General features: G+C 34.4%; 1 protein-coding gene across 9 annotated transcripts in view; it reads right to left on the bottom strand.

Moving 5' to 3' along the window:
* LOC128861006 (galactosylgalactosylxylosylprotein 3-beta-glucuronosyltransferase P) overlaps positions 1-9,179 on the bottom strand; it is a 110,584-nt gene extending 101,405 nt beyond the window's left edge. For 2 of the 9 annotated variants that reach the window (XM_054098863.1, XM_054098858.1), the window contains exon 1: positions 9,088-9,179. The gene's annotated coding sequence lies outside the window, so the exon portion shown is untranslated. Of the gene's footprint in view, positions 1-7,305; positions 7,705-8,790; positions 9,026-9,083 lie in introns of those variants that run through there. The other 7 variants (XM_054098854.1, XM_054098861.1, XM_054098853.1 and 4 more) reach the window with 6 other exon arrangements.
* Positions 9,180-14,463: the final 5,284 nt, after the last annotated feature.

Raw genomic sequence — 14,463 nt, 5'->3', positions numbered from 1 at the left:
ACAACAAACAATTAAGTAGCCCACAACAAAAGAAATCATATGCACACTCACACACGCGTATGTGTGTATGTATGGTAGAAAAGCATGAAGACATTTATCTGGATTTAGTTTCCGTCCTCATAATTTCTTTGTGAATGGGCAAATGACTTTTTTTGTAAGTAAAGTAAAAGGAAAAAAAACTAAGTACGAAATAAAGTATGAATGTGTGATTATTTAATAATTTATGCTTATCAATTTGGGTGTAGCGCAACAGTTAATCGTGCGGTAATAACGACGGGTATTAATAAAGAGGTAAACAAATCCAAGTTCAATTAATGTTGAGCACAACTTTTGAATTAGTATTATATTTTCAATTAAAAAAATGTATATACGAGAATGCACTTTTAATGGAAGAAAATGTGTGACACGCGAAAAAAAAAAATTTCAAAAATCTACGGTCATTTGTAGTCACCTGAAACTTACACTTTGTTAAACTAAAATTTAATTGACTATAAAAATGCATATTCAGAAAAGTTCTACAAATTCTGTTCAAGAAGTTAAAAGTTTGTAAATTTTTTAACAATTTTTTTTTTTTAATTTTGTGCAAAATTGCAACTTTGCGATTTATGGCGTTTGTGTTAGTAAGAAGTATATTTTTTATAAAAAAATAGTAGCGTGCTTATAATTTTGCAATGGGGTGTAATGAGTAGCAAAGGTATGTTTACAAAATACTTTTAATTTCTTATTTTATTCCTTCCTCCCACAAACTTACCCTACAAAAATCACTTCTACCAATAGGAGCCCTACAATATTGCATATTTGCAAACCGAATCGTTCGATATCAGCTTTGGCGTCACCACCGAGCCTTCGCACGTACGAGTAATTATTCAAGAATTGCCTTTCTGCTTGCATTTTACTATTTCTTTTTTTCTTTCATTGGCTTGTTTTAATTTTGGTCTACTTTAGTCTTTTTATAGCCGTAATTATTTCTAATTTTTATAGTAAGTAAGCAAAAGCTTTTTCATTCATTGACTTATTTATTCAAATCCTTTAGCTCACACATAAAATCCCCATGAAGCCTTGTAATGAAATTGAATGGAAAGCGTATGCCAAGTCAAGGGAGAAAAGTTTCGTTGTAAATACTAAATTGTTGTGGTTGATGTTTTTAAGCGAAATATCTCTCTGTAGACTGACTGCTTGCTAATCTGTGATGCAATAGCTTACAATATCTAATGCATACAAATAAAAAAATAACATAAAACCTTTTTTTTTGCTTTTTTGTGACTGAGTAAAAATTTAGTACAGTGCGCGTTAAACTACCGCAGAAATATTAACTAAGCAGCCATGTTGTAAAAGACAAGGCAGAAAACAAACAATTTTATTGTAGTACCAGTTTGTAGGGCCAAAGGTCTCGTGATCTCCGAAATAAGGGCTATAACTTATGGTATACCATGGTACAAAAAAAGGTAGTTCCATTTCATTCTTTTCCATCTCATTTTTTTTATAGAGAAAATTCACAAGAACGCCACCAAAAAAATTGTAAAAAATCAACGCGTTTTTGGAGCCACTTTAAACTGGCACTTTATTATAGCAAAATTCGATGGACTATAAAACTGCATGCTCAAAATTCGCATCAAAAATTGGAAGTTTTTATACAAAGTTTGAAACCTTCCTTACATAGTTTTTGTTGGATTGCCACCTACTTAAAAATTTTAATTAAATATCAATAAGATCAATAAGAAAATATCAAAGTAAATTTCAGTAAACTTTTCCCTATGAGCACCAGTTGGAGAATATTTGTGTAAACTTAAACCCAGTCATATTTTTAGGTGCCAAACCACAACAAACCTATCTAAAAAGCTGACCAAATATATTTAATTAATTAATCTATTTTTGTGTAATCACTCCATATCTCTCTTAACACTGCATCAAATTCAATGATTAAAACAAATTTGAAGGCCAACCTCGCCGCTTTAAGCAGAAACGCAAACTTCTGAATAGATTTGTCACCTGCCTACAAATATAGAGAATATAAGTAAAGCAAAATATTGCTACGCGTTTAGCGAATGAAAGGAATTTAAATACCCTTTGATGCAGAAATTAAATGTTGAAGAAGCTCGCCACTTACCTGAAACTTTTAATTAAAAATATATCTAATTTAATAAAATTTTTGTTAACGAGTATCAGATTACGATTAAGATCAGATCAGTAAAATTTTTCAAGTGCACAAAAATCTCTGCAAATACGTTTCTAATGCGTCGGAGTAGTATAACTGTACGATTTGCTGCTCGTCTATTAGGCATTTTGATCAAAAAGTGCGTCTGATGCAGAGCAAAAATTTTTTTTTTTTAATAAATTGTTGAGATCTTGACTTTATTTAATTTTTCTATTATTATTTATTAACCAAATTTTTAATTGCATACATATCGTAGGTATAAGTCATGGCATGCAACTTAACTTTTGTTGTTATAGGTTAACCTTAACCTTTTTATTCTCCTAACGTCAAAGTTTTCAGTGTTGCGACGACTGCGAATAATTCGCACGGGCGAACGAGAGCATATAATGAAAGTCATGATTTTTATAAAATTACACCCCGCCACATTTCATTAAACATATGCGCTGGGTAAAATAATTTGCTTCCATACCAATATTTATAAGACCTGATTAGAACGCGCAGTTGTTGAATATTTGTGATAAATTTGCTTATTGTGATAAGCAATAAGACCCGATTATGTACATAATTGCATTACAAAGTATTTGCTGTTGCTTTTTCTTTGTTTTTTTGTTTTTGAGTTGGTACTTTTCATTCAGTTTGTAAAACTTTTTGGCTTCGTTTTTTGACTTGTTTTTAGTTTTGTCTTTAGTTTTCCTTTTTTTTTTCTTGTAAATTCGCATTAATTCGTAAAGTTCTTTGAATTGAATTGACGCATCGACTTATGTACATTGGTTTTACTACAAGGTGGCATAAAACTAATTATCCTATAAACTATCCGCCATTTTTTTTTGCGGTGGTATTATGCATTTTCTACATATAAAAAAATTTCGAGCATGCGTTATATAGAAGAAAACGCATAACACTGCCAACAAAAAAAATTATCAAAATTATATACAAGGTGGCGCAAAAACCCTGTCGGAAGATATATAATTTTTCCAAATGGTACGTCCATCATATTTGACACTTGAACTGCAGTGAAATAAAATAAATAAATGGCGCGTACATTTCCGTTACATTATTGTTGTTGTTGTAGCAACATAAACATTCCCCATACGTATACGGTGAATGCTGCTGAAGTGACAGTCCTTGGCCGGATATAAGTCCGCGTCATTCCGGTTACGTAGAACCGACTGTCGTGGGAACTTCTATTAGGTATTTGGCCGAGCTTCTCCTCCTATTTTTGGCGTGCGCCTTGATGTTATTCCACAAATGGAAAGTGCCTACAATTTTAGGTGGACTCCGAATGGCAAATAGTTTTTATGAGGCGCATTTTCATGGCAAGAATACACTCGGTGGTTTGGCATTGCCTGCGGAGCGGTTACAGCTGCAGGTTACAAGCAGATAAATGGTCAAAATAAAGGTTTCCATCACTCCAAATCATTTTTTTTTTATTTAATAAAAAAGTTATTCAAAAACAAAATTGCATGTTTGATTTTGCGCCACCTTGTATAAAGAAAAAAATTTTATAAAAAACATTCGCTGGTAGTGATAAGAATTTCTTAGAAAAATCTAGCGCTTGCTGTTATTTCTTATTTCGTTTTTTTGTTTGTTTTTATTTGATTTATCTGTAAATGAATGCAATTGAAAATACAGGTGCTTGCGTTCGTTACAAAAACAAAAGAAAACCAACAAAGTTGCAAAAACAATCCTCTACCTATTTTGACTTGTGCGTGAGCATCGTTCTGATCTGTCGCTAAACCAACAAAGTTGCAAAAACAATCCTCTACCTATTTTGACTTGTGCGTGAGCATCGTTCTGATCTGTCGCTAATCAGATTAACTGACAACAAAAAAAGGCAATTAGTCATTAGTTTGTATTAAATAATAAGCAGCCTCCAAGATTTATTATTAAGGACTGGCAAAATCACAGTTATTTAATCCAAGATTACCTTGGATAGACAGCATATAGAGTAATTCTAATTAGTTTCTGTTATGCTTAAGAAAAAATATTCTCAAAACTATTACCCCTTTTTTATTGTTGCATATTTCTAGCTCTACTTTCGCTTCACACAATTTGTAGTTATTTTATATTCACTTAGATCTTACATTTGAGTAAGTGCTAATACTTGTATATTTATATACGTATGTATATCTATGTATCTAGATGTGTACGTAATGATTCATTTATTGAAGTTTTATAATATTTGAGCGTTCAATGGATGTTCTCCCCAACTCTCAATTATACTTGTATGTAAGCAGGCAATAACATATTCGTAGTTGTGTATGTACATTTGTGGTGCCCACTTGCCGGTAAGTTCTCTTTGCACACTAAGAAGTATTTCAATAACAAAAAAGTATGTACAATAACAATTAACAAGTGCCTATGCTCTGGTTTAGTGAGTTCTCATTGGCGCGCGGTTTGTTTTGCTTTTGAGCCTTGTTTTGCATTTTCTAGTTAGTTGAGTAGTTACTTTTTGTATAATTTATTTGCGTTAATAATTGAAGCTTTTGATTGAAACTAATTGCATATTTTAATAATTTCCGAATTATTTTACCTTAACTTCGTTGGTATGTCTGTCAATAGTGGAGCGCCTACAAATGTGAGAGAGTTTATTTCATTCGCTTACGCGCATTTTCGAAACTATTTGAAATGGAAAAATGAAAGCTGGGAATGGAAGCCCAAAATATGGAAATAATGCTTTAAATTAAATTTTACTCTCGGAATATTTGTTTATTTCTTTTTTTAAATAATAATAATCTAGAAATACAACAACTAAAAAATAATGTTTTATTTTATTCATTCAATTAAGTATTTTATTCATTCATTAAAAGCATATAGGTATTATCAAGGAATAAAAAAAATTCAATTCATTTAAAAGTAATTTAAAATTATGTTTTTCATTTTCATAAAAGGAATTTAACTTTTCTTACAAATTGCAAAGAAAGAATATTAGAGATTACTTAGAAATAGAAATATATTGCCAACACCCTGTAACTCACAATTATGTGTATTAAACCAAAAACAGCAAACCAATTACTTAGTGTGAAATGTCACCTTAACAACGAACATAACCTTTAAATTGCCAGAGCCATCTACCGAGAAAATAATTAATTTCTTTTTCGACGAGAAATTTATTCACTTAGTGTGGACTCCCCGTTCTTGACCGGATGACTTTTTATTTATTTCCACACATCTTTTGTTGGAGAGAATGCTGAAGGGAATTTCACTTTCTTGTCAAGTATACAGGCATTGGAACTGCTGCCAAGACATAAAATTTTGATTATAATACATGTAAATTGCTAACCAACGCATAGAAAAAAGAGATAATGGCATCCAAATCTACCGACAAGAAAAATGGATTACTTTTTCCCAAAACTAATACATTTGAAGCAAATAAAATTAAAAGCACTGCATATCTCTATTTTTTTCAATGCCACACCGGTATTCTCGGTAGACTTACCAAGGTCGGGAAGACCTAAAATTTAAATGACGCTACAGAAAGCTCAGGGCAAAGACAGTATAAACAGATTATCCTCCTATCAAAGAAAATATCAAATAATGAAGAATATCAAAGGACTACTAATGTGAAATAGTAGTTCTAACAATAATTTGGTTGAGGTAACTGCCTCCCTTTGTTATGGACTACTAAAACTTAACGTTTGAGGTTCGCATAGTGTACCAGGTGTACTAGAACCCTTAAGCGCAAAACCTTTTCTTTCGAATGCACCGCCTCTCTACTTTGTAAACAAATTGGTATAGCCATAGACTTCGGTCCCATTAGAGCTGTTGTTTTTTTCGTCAGAAAAGTATGAAATTTTTCAAGAGATCGATGAATGGCTGTGAATTTTCTCATGAAACTTGGGTGTTCATAGGATTATGCAGCTTCCCTGCCTTCCTGGAGGTCAAACTCTCAGTATCACCACCTTCGCAGTCTTGCTGAACACCTTAAAAGAGTGAAATTAAGTTAAGAAAAAGTGTGAGCTCTTCCTCTGAACCCGACCTGTCGAAACAGCCCGTTTCCTGGTCCTACCCTTAGATTAGACGATGATGATTGATAACTACATCTAGGCCCTGCCACAACAACACCGACTGGCTTATTCCGCAATGGTTTGTAACTAAATTCTGCATCCCAGACTTAAGTAATCCACTTTATTTTCCCGATTTTGCGCATACGAGTATTTGTTTCCTTAGGCGAAATCTTCATTAAAAGGAACAAAATTTGAGTCCATTAAAACGGTACGCGTTCTGAGGGAGCTGGAAGATACGCATGGGGCTTTATGAGTAGAGAGAAGCGGTGTATATGAAAGAAGCAAGAACTGCTGTAAGAACTCTATGACGTTGTGGACATAGCTAAGCGCATCAATATTCAGCGCTTGCGCTGACAGGGCCACATTGAGCGTATGGATGCAGAAGCTCCAGCGAAGAAAGTGTTCAGATGGCCAGTTAGATAACAACGATGCCTCCGATTGAACAACGAAGTCGAGGGAACCCTGTCATCGCTTGGTCTAACAAATTGAAGAAGGCGCGAGCAAAGCAAAGACGCCTGGCGAGTCTTGTTGCCGTCGGTCTTAATCGGGTAACGGGTTGTGATCCCCGATCAGGCCAAATAAGTAAGGAAGTAAGAAGTGGTATATATTGAAGTTTATAATAATTACTTATATTTCCGTAATTGTTATAAAATTTCTAAGTGTCAAAATTTGACAGACGTAATCAATTCGAAAAAAAGAATAATAATTAAATATTTTAGCGACAGGCGAATCACTTATCCTGTTAGAAATCAAAATAGATTAACGAAACCAACGCAAGACTGAGTCTTGTCAAGGCCCTATGCTCCCGAGAGGAGTGAACAAGAAAAATAAATAAATAAATATAAATATTTATAAAATCATTTTTAGACAGCCACACCTTGTAAGTGTCAACTTAAAGCTGATCTCGTTTGCCAATGAAATTTTTAACTTTATGCACCTAAAACGTAATTTTAAATCGGCATAAACGTCTACACATGTTCTAGATGCTTCCACAAGGCAGACCACTAACTACTAAAGCGACTCGCGCTAATTACCCATTAAATAGTAATTATTCAAATTGTCACTTCTGCTGTGTAAATTCTTGTTGGTGGCTTGAGGTTATTTTAAGGCACTTTAAATTATTACTTTTATTTGTATACTTACTTACCGCCACAATTGTAAACAACTAAAAGTACACTGTTTTTGTTGCTTTTATTGCTGTTGCCGCTTACTTTTTCTTATTTTTTCGCATGTGCCTGTATTTTGCATTTTCACTGCTACTACAGCTGAGAAAAATTTACTTAGAATTGGCTCTAAATGCGCAAAATATCGCAATAAGCGCGCCGGTTATTAAGCTTTACTTTAATTCATTTCATTTCCATCGCCTTCTTTCATTCTGCTTGCGCAATATTAGCTGTTGCTTTCAACTCTGATTACTGTTCGCTGTACGTAATTTAAGCACTGTTGTTGTAACTTATATTGAAGATCTTGTTTGTTTAAAAATATAACTTAGCATTTGCTGTAATTTCGTTTTCGTTGTTGGTTGCTACTGAGAAACGCACAACAAACCGATACAAACGGAAAGTAAATGAATAACTTCAAAAAGAAAACAACAACAAAATATTAATATATAGTTATATTATAATGTTACATACTACTATACTTAGTTACATGATCACCCTATTCCTATATTATACCTACTCTTAATTCTAACTTAATCTTACTCTTATATTTAATTACTTATGCTAACTGTTATTTAAACCAACAACTGTTTTACATACTTTCTCACACTCTACACCCACACGCTTACTCACGCACTCAACATACACTCAACATACTTTCTCCCATTCTCATAAATGTTAAATATTAGTTAAGCTTTAGGTTAAGAAGAGTTTTTGTTAAACGGGGAGTTGAAATAAAGTTCTTGGAAGAAGAAGACGTGTTTCACTTCGTTATTATATGCATATTAGTAGCAACCGGCAACCAACAACTACCTACATAAAAATTCTGTGTTTATAAAAAACAACAAAATAAAACAGCCCTTAATAGGTGCGGCGGCTAACAGCGGTACTCAGGTGTTTAGGACGCGTTGTCTTTGACGACCGACCGACGGCCTTCAAATGCAGTTTAACGCTGCTCAAATAGGTGAAAAACACATACATATAAGTATATTTATATGTAGCAACACCAAAATGCGTGCACTATGTGCGTCTATATACTCATACATATGCACGAACATTTGTTAATAAGAGAGCTCAACTAAATTTCGTGTGTTTGCGTTAAAAGGACTGTGCGTTGCGTCGGTATTGACGCCAGTCCTACTGTAACATACACCAAGAAACTAAGCAGCAAATATTTTCAGCCTTAACAGCCGCTTATCTCGTCCACATGTACACTGTTTGCTGCTTAGTGAGAGCTGGCTAACGCTTACAGCCTTTAAGGAGAGCACACAAAACAAAGTCACACAATAAACAGAATAGCTGTAAGCAAGAAAATACACACAAAAGCGTAATACAAAGTTTGCTTTCTTTTTTCACAAGTCAAAAACTTCTTTCATTTATTTTGCAAAAATCTTATACAATTGCGGCAAGCATAGTTCACGGCGTTTACACGCACGTATATCCAAGAAAATTCTTCAACTATACATACATATATTTATTTTCCATAATTTTCCTTGCCACAGCGCACACTAAACCACAAATTTCGTTTCCTTCCTCAATTTACATATTTATCAATTTTTCCAAGTTATTTGTACCGAATTCCGCGGCATAACAATTTTTTACTTGCGGGAGCTCCTCCTTTCATGCGCACTGCAAAAGGATAACTAACTGCCAACTTTTTAGTACGGCTCACATTTACTCCCGTGCTGTTAAATAGCTGGTTTCTGTTTTTTAGCCAAACAAATAGAACGAAAAAACAAACAAATTGCAACTAGCTGGTACCTACAATTGAGCGTAGCCTATGCCGATTTATTGTAGTAATTTTGCTGGACAAAAGCACGATAGCAGTCAATATCGCCAGCCGATAAAGAAATACAAGTACATATGTACACTTCTTCACACATCGGATCAGCAAATAAGTAAAAGTTTGCCGACAAATACTTTGACCGCAGTTCGTTACCGTCACTATGTTTTATATCACTGGATATCTTCTTGAGACTGAAGTGGAACGAACGAAATTCAATTTATAAATGCCAGCGCTTAACAGCACCGAAAACCAAACAGTTCTGAAAAAGTCAACAGTTAACAGCGAGACGACACATACGTTTGCAGTAGCGCAACAGCAGAAGTATGAAACGGAAACAGCTACACAAAGAATAGCCGAGTACGACCAGCACGACAGCGTAAGTAAAGGCTTTAAGTTAAGCGCCATACTAACAGAATTGCGAGCTCGTTGCTCGGCGCGTACAGGAGACTACTAAATTCGTTAACAGCAAACTATATCTGTGCATGGGAATGTTAACAGCGCCGCTTGCAATGGCGTTAATTATTTAAGCCTCAAGTCAGGTAAAAGCAAATGTCCAAACAATTTTGTTTTTTGTTATTCGTCTATTTTGCATGTTGTATTTTGTATTTTTTTATGTATCGAAATATTTTTCTTTAACGGGTTAGGGGTAGTCAGATGCCCGAAAAAATTATGATTTTCAATAATTTTATTTTGCTAGTCAATTGCTTTATTTTACAAAAATAAAAACATAGCATTAATACAGCATGTTTCGACTTGACTTTAGCAAAATTTCAACAAAAAAATTAATAATTATAAAAGTTATCGCTGTTTGTGTGGAACCCGTTTCTCCAGAAGTTCCTTGCGGTGATCATCACAAGTCCTTAGAGATTCATCTAAAATCGATCAGACAAGAGAATTTAAATAGTTTTAGTTTAGTGTTTTGAAAACAAAAACTCTTCAAGTTCTTTATGTTTTTCAAAAGCAGTATAAATTTTATTGAAATCTACCAAGCGGTTTTTAAGTTACGTGATACCCAGTTCAAAAAACATAATTTTGAGAAAAATGCATTTAGAGTTTTTATGGCTTTTCCGGAGCGCCCGACCGCCCTTTGTTAATTATTGAATAACTGAAAAAGTATTTGTCGGACTCACTTCAAATTTTCACACAATATTTTTAAGATATTAGACTTTAAGAAAATGCAAAAAAGATCAATTTTTTTAAATTCTGACCACCCCTAACCCCTTAAGCGAGACACACTATTTTTATCATTCGCCTGGCGCAGTCGCTATAATTCTCAACATGCTTATACTACAAATGATTGGTAAATACGTCGTGTGATTCAAATCAGTAATCAGCAAGAAGAGAATTATCGTCATTCAGTCGCATTGAGCTCTAATAAATGGCGCATTAAGCTAGTTCATCCCCAACCTCACAATAATACTCCACACTCCTCAATAGCAACTGGCGTTAGCGTTTGTTGAGATAGTGGACTGACAGGAAAGTCTCTTTTTATTTGATACGAAATGAGAAATGATAACAGATGGAAAGGAAAAAGAAAACGAAAAGGAAAAACAGGAGAAAACAGAAGAAAAGAAAAAGAAGTAGAAGTAGAAAAATAAAAGAACAAAGGGAAGAAGAAGAAGAAAAAGGACTCTGAAGAGAGAAATATTAGAATGAAAATAAAAAAATTAAATTAAAATTAAACGGAAAGCAAGATTTGGATAATTCTAGATATTTTACCTGGAACTCCCCGTCGTTAAAGTGCGCCACAGATACTTCGATGTCGCAGAGTATCAGAAGTCTTCTCAAAGTCCACGAAAACAACATGAAGGAGCATGACTTCCTTGGCTAAAACTAGCCTATTGCTGTCGATTGCTCGATTTTCTCACTTATACGGTTGAGAATGACCTTTCAGAGGACTTTAAGTGTTACACAAAGCAGGTCTTTTAGTATTGACATCAAATTGTGTACAAAAAGTTCCTTCATTCGGCTAACGCAGTTTGTTTAATATAGGTTTAGTTTTTTTTTCTTAATTAAAATATATATTAGTTTCTACAACGATCAAAACGTTGCTTTAGTGTTATTTGAGGAGTGCTAATCCGGTACTTCAACCCTTTCACCTTCTTCTTCTTTTTGATTGGCGCGATAACCGACCAGATACTCTCAGAGAGCAGGTGTGAGAGTCGATCAGCGAATCTTCTGGCTGTATGTCGCGATTGTCGTACCTTCCGATGTCGTACATTCTTTGCGTAGTTAGATGTTCGTTCTTTACTGCACAGAGGTGTATTTTAGCTGGAACAAGACAATGATCGGAGTCGATGTTGGGCCCTCGGATCGTAAGTATATCTAAAACACTAGAAGCTTGCCTTCCATGATCAATCTGGTTTCGCGTTTTTCGATCAGAAGACAGCCACGTAGCTTTGTGTACCTTTTTATACTAGAATCTGGTGCTACAGACTACCATGTTTCGAGCCCTGGCGAAGTCGAGAAGTCTCTATCCTTTACAGGATGTTTCATTGTACAAACTGAATTCTCCGACTGTGGGACCAAAATTTCCAGGGAGTGGGGGCAAATGAGCGAGATGTTGAAAAATAAAATAAATAAAATTAAACGGTTTGATTCTTTGCCAATGTTTTTATCAATATTTTTTAGATATGCACATTTCACTTTTTTATGGTGAGTTAACGTTTGTTACTTAAAGAAAAAACTAAGATAAAAGAATCCCTTGAAAGGAAATATTTTAATTTATTTGTCATTCTAATTAAAAATAATAATTTTTTTTGATTGCATTGATTGCAATATACGTGATGTTATTTTTCTTCAAAAAAAAGGATCTTGAAATGTGTACTCCTCTCCCCTTGATTAAGTTATTGACTATACTTTGGAAATCTCTACAATATGTTGCTCGTAATTGCCTGAATTCTAAAATCAAGTTGTAACACAAATTACCAAAGTCATGAGAATTCTCCATTCACGCTACCGAAAAGAGTCAATATTTGTATTCAAAAGTATAATTACATGTATCGACTAAATTACTGAACAATCAAAAAATGTATTTTACACACCAACACGCAATCCTCTAAGCCAGAGTTTCCCAAATGGCGTTTTTGTTGCAAGCGAAAGTGAAATTTTGTAGATGAAAGATGCCTAGAGTTAAGGTCAAAAATGTTATTGTTGTTGTAAGAACATAAAAATTAACCAGAAGTGTTGTGGAACACCTGCTCGAGCGACAGACAGTCTTTGGCCGGATATATGTTAAATCCAGATCGTGCCGGTAACGTAGAATTGATTATATATATAAAAAATAATAATTGGCGCGTACTCCCTTTTCAGGTGTTTGGCCGATCTCCTCCTCCTATTTGTGGTGTGCGTCTTGATGTTGTTCCACAAATGGAGGGACCTACAGTTTTAAGCCGACTCCGAGCGGCAGATATTTTTATGAGGAGCTTTTTAATGGCAGAAATACATTCGGAGGTTTGCCATTGCCTGCCGAGGGGCGTCCGCTATTAGAACTTTTTTTTTCTTAACTTTTGGTGTTTCACCGAGATTCGAACCAACGTTCTCTCTGTGAATTCCGAATGGTAATCACGCACCAACCCATTCGCAACTAGCATGGCATTGGGAAAAAACACGTGTGTTCTTAATAAATCTCTACAATAAAACCAAACGCATGTATTGCAACTAACCTGCAAAGTTCCGGCGTTTCCAAAGGAAGTTGTAATTGTGCGAAAAATATATAAGAATAGCATGGAAATACTGTTATTTTTGTTCTGAAAGGCTTCTCGAAAAAACAATTTGCGCAAAATCTAAAGCCAAATTGATAAATACAGGTCACAAATAGATATTTAGAAGGCACGTTTTCTCTGCGCTTCAGCTGAAAAAACTTACCTGAAACCGATAAAAAATTTGTGATTTTAACTATGTCAGAAGCGCATATGGTCGTTTAAAGTACAAAACCACGTATGTGAGGTTACTCACATTTTACAGAAGAGAGTAAAAACTGTCTTATTTCAAACCCGCTCCATGTGCTAATAGAGAAAGCCATTTCAGGCTAGTTTTGTGAAATGTATTTGTTTTGTTTTTGTAACATGTTTTAATGAAAAATGCGCTTCCGCTGAGCAAACCTCATTTTTGGCCACATCTCAATTATGCAGTTTTGCGCTATAAACGGTAAAGCGTTTATCGCTACATAATTGTCAAAAATGAGGTCGAGGAGAGTATTTGCTATTTCAACAGTATGCGAAAGTTATTTAGCGTTTATTTCGAAAATGATCGAAGTCAATAAAAAATATAGCTATCTATAGAAACTATGTCAATCATCCAACACTAATAAATAAAACGATGCCAACCTCTTTCCTAACTGAAAGCGGAAGCACAGTAATTATTTCCAACAACCCAATAAAAAAAACTCAACTTTAGGAAGAGTAAAAAATACTGCTTGCGAATTTACCCTTGGAGGAAGAATCGATGAATAAAGTTATAAAAAAAAATGTGTAAAAAATCTGCTACAAAACAGCTTTTGATGAAACTCGATTTTTACTTTCGGATCTGAACCGGAGGAAGACCAAAATATTGATTTGTTTCCATTCTATTCAAGGAGTAAGAAAGTTTTAGCAGAAAAACTTAAATATATAAAAAACGCTCACTATGTTATAGGTGCCATCTTGAGCAAAAAGTTCCTGGAATATATTCAGAAAACTCACAATATAAGTTTATTCTCCAAAAGAGTAGCCCAATCAACTGCAAGGCACATATGACAGCGTTTGATCCAGCTCTCGAAACTCTATTTTCTGGAACTCTATTTTCGGTATAGCCATCAGAGCCGTCTTAGATTTTTCCATTACTTCCTTTCGACTGCTAAAACGCGCGTCTCCAGTAATGATGCATTTGATGAATGTTGGGTCGGATTCAGCCCTGAAAATCATGCCTTTGGCTATCCCCTTTTTTGCATATAATTCAGATCCCTTGGGACCAACTCTGCAACAAACCTTAATCATTAAATACAATGCACTAAACGGATCCATAAGCTATTTTCAAGTCCTCTGCTGGCACTCTGATGGTTAATTTGCGGTTATTGATCAATTTTTCTTTCACTTTATTGAAGTTTTTGATGTCGATGGTCTGCCACTACGTTCTCAAGATCTCTTCTAAAGCGTTCATGGAATTCGTAAACGGCTGTTTTCTTTAGATTAACATTACCGAAAAAGTTTGCCAACGTTTATAAGGTTTTCGCAAAAATGAATGAATTTTTAACGGAAAGTTTAATACAAAGTCGATGTTGCAAATTCAAATCCATTTTTAAAATAGTAAGGTATTTTACTCAAGTGTCAACTTGACAAGTGTCAAGCAATGGCGATACAATTTTGGTAGTAATGT

This window comes from Anastrepha ludens, chromosome 4, assembly GCF_028408465.1.
Source record: "Anastrepha ludens isolate Willacy chromosome 4, idAnaLude1.1, whole genome shotgun sequence".
Taxonomy (NCBI): domain Eukaryota; kingdom Metazoa; phylum Arthropoda; class Insecta; order Diptera; family Tephritidae; genus Anastrepha; species Anastrepha ludens.
This window is presented reverse-complemented; position numbering and strand designations above follow the sequence as displayed.